At 45.2% G+C, this 2,955-nt stretch overlaps 1 pseudogene; it reads right to left on the bottom strand.

Annotated features, from left to right (window-relative positions):
• Window positions 1–1,039: 1,039 nt before the first annotated feature.
• Window positions 1,040–2,207, bottom strand: LOC138378258 (Y-box-binding protein 1 pseudogene; annotated as a pseudogene).
• Between the last annotated feature and the right edge of the window lie 748 nt (window positions 2,208–2,955).

Raw genomic sequence — 2,955 nt, 5'->3', positions numbered from 1 at the left:
GTGTAGCAAAGTTATAACATGTAACCAAAATGTTTGTACCCACATAGTATCCTGAAATAAATAAATAAATAAAAGATTTAACTAAGTAAAGAAAAAAAAAGAATCCAAAATGAAGGCAGTAAATGCTCATTAAAAAAAAAAAAAAAACTTCACGGAAAAAATACCCCTTTAAAGCTCCCTAGAAAATGAAGTTACTATTCTAACTCATTTACACTTATCTGGTACTATTCTTTTCCAGGCGATAATCTTTTTTGTTTAACCACAACACTTCAAGACCTGCAACTATGCATCACTGGATGAAGGCTGTGTGCGACAGCAGTGTAGGTCCCATTGGCCACTGTCTCAGCCAAGGAAGGACCTGCAGCCCCTGAACCACAGCCACTGGCTGCATGGTGAAAATATGACAGGGACTGAACCAATACAGGTCTTTCTGGGTGTGTATCCTTGGAGATTGAGGTGAAATTTTGTGTTTTTCTTTTCTTGCTGTCAGTTTGTTTCCCTATTGTTTGCTTACTTTTAATCATGGTGATTTAAGTACATAAATCCAGAGCTATGAGTCAAAATGTCTCCAGCTTATTCCATCAATAAGGGAATAATTGAAATGTATTAAGAGACTTAAAATGATTGCACCAGCCCCACCAGGTTGTCTGCCTCAAAATTTGGAATGTTCAGATTTTCTTTTCTTTTTTCTTTTTTTTTTTAATTATTTAAGACCTTTATTAACAGGTGCTTGCAGTTTGTTGACTTTTTTGAAAAAATCAAGTTGTAAACTTTTATTACAAATTAAAAATGAAGTTCTTAAAAATCTCAACTTGACCAGATATGAAACAATTTAAAAACCTTTAAAGACGCATTGAGAAAAACCAGGCTTTTTTTAGAAAACATGTTTGTCATTACCAAAAAAGACATCTTTAGGTAAAAATAATAAAAACCCCATGCTGCATAGATAATGCAGATAGTTCTAGTTATCTGGTCAACGGGCAAAAAGCAAGCACTTAAGGTCTTCAGCTCCAATCTTGTTCATTTCTTATTGCTGGAATTTCATATTCATTTCTTCTTGTTGGATGACTAAACCGGACGATGGTGGAGATGGTAAGCCGGCATTTACTCAGCCCCGCCCTGCTCAGCCTCGGGAGCGGACGAATTCTCAGCTGGTGGATCGGCTGCTTTTGTGTCTTTGCCGTCTTGTGGTTTAGGGTTTTCTGGGCGTCTGCGTCGGTAATTGAAGTTGCGGCGGTACCGACCTTGAGGCGGCTGCTGACCTTGGGTCTCATCTCCTTGATTCTCTTTATCCTCTTCATTGCCGTCCTCTCTGGGCTGTCTTTGGCGAGGAGGGCCCCTGCGGAATCGTGGTCTATAACCCTGATACATATTCTGTCTTACTGGTGGTCTACCTTGTTCTCCTGCACCCTGGTTGTCAGCACCCTCCATCACTTCTCCCTGTACAGGAGGGTTGGGACACGGCGGTCGCCGCCCATAGGGTCTCCGCATGTAGTAAGGTGGGAACCTTCGCCTGCGGTAGGGCGGGCGTGGCTGGGCCTGGCCTTCAGGAGCGCTCTCCGATCCCTCATTCTTTTCCCCACTCTCAGTATTCTGGTAACTCTGCTGGGAATTGCGTGGAGGACCCCTGCGACGTGGAGAGCATCTATAATGGTTAGGGTCTGCTGCGTATTTACTGCCTTGAACTGGAATTCCACCAGGGCCTGCAATATTTGCTGCCTCCGCACCCTTTTCTCCTTCAACAACATCAAACTCCACAGTTTCTCCATCTCCTACACTGCGAAGGCACTTCCTGGGGTTGTTCTTCTTTATGGCAGTCTGGTGTACAAATACATCTTCTTTGGTGTCATTCCTGTTGATGAAACCATATCCGTTTCTTACATTGAACCATTTTACCGTCCCCAAAACCTTCCTTGCGATGACCTTCTTGTCCCCGCCGGCAGGGGCCGCCGATGTGAGGCCGCCCGGGCCGCCGCTCGCTGCGCCGCTGCCCGTGGTGCCGGGCTTGGTGTCGGCAGCGCTGAGGGCGAGGGCGAGGGCGGGGGCGGGGGGGGGGTGGAGGGGGCGGCGGGCGGCTGCTGGGTTTCGGCCTCGCTGCTCATGGTTGCGGTGGTGGTGACTGGGGCCGGCTGCGGCAGCTGCGGCTCCTCCCGATATGTGATGGTAACTAGGCCGGCGGCGGCGGTGGGGCTGCGCAGGGCTCTCTGGGGTCCGCTCTCCGCTCCCGCTACCGATCGAACTCCAGATTGTCTTTAACAATTTTTTTACCACCAAGCTCATGTGCCTGAAAAAATAAAGCCCACTACATTCACTTGATAGGACAAAACCCAGCCCCCAGTGCATTGGCAATACTGGTTGAATATTTGTCCCCTGCAAAATTCATATTGAAACTTAACATGCAATGCAATTATATTGTCAATCTAAATAACAGATACCGAGAGGCTCTAAAAGAAAATAACGTTTATTTGGGAACCAGGCATTGTCAGGGGAATGCAAGCACCAAAAACTACGTGCCTATGGAGGGAGGTAAAGATAGACAAAGGGTTTTAAAGGGAAAACGAGGAGGATTCCATTGTTGTTTTGAGATGATTGTCCTTGGCTACAAAGATCAATAACAAAAGTGACACCAGTCCAATGTTGGCTAGGCAGTTGCTGGGCAGATGTCCTCACAGAAGTATTTTTTGTGTGTAGTTGGGATGACTTTAGTGAGAGTTTATGAGTTTTTCAATCTTTTCTGATAGTTTTTGTTATCAGGCATTTTTGTTTGTGAGCAGTTTTTTTCATAGTTTTTCCTGGTTCTATTTGTCAGGATTTTTTTCAACACAAGTGACTCCATTTTGATTTTGACAACTTTCATCCTATAAGAGGTGGGGACTTTAGGAGGTGATTGGGTCATGTAGGTGCCTCTGTTGTGAATGAAATAAAGGCCCTTAGAAAGATGTTTCACACAGCAGT

The sequence above is a fragment of the Eulemur rufifrons genome, chromosome 30, assembly GCF_041146395.1.
Source record: "Eulemur rufifrons isolate Redbay chromosome 30, OSU_ERuf_1, whole genome shotgun sequence".
Taxonomy (NCBI): domain Eukaryota; kingdom Metazoa; phylum Chordata; class Mammalia; order Primates; family Lemuridae; genus Eulemur; species Eulemur rufifrons.
The sequence above is the reverse complement of the archived record's forward strand: the minus strand, read 5'-3'. Positions and strand labels throughout refer to the sequence as shown.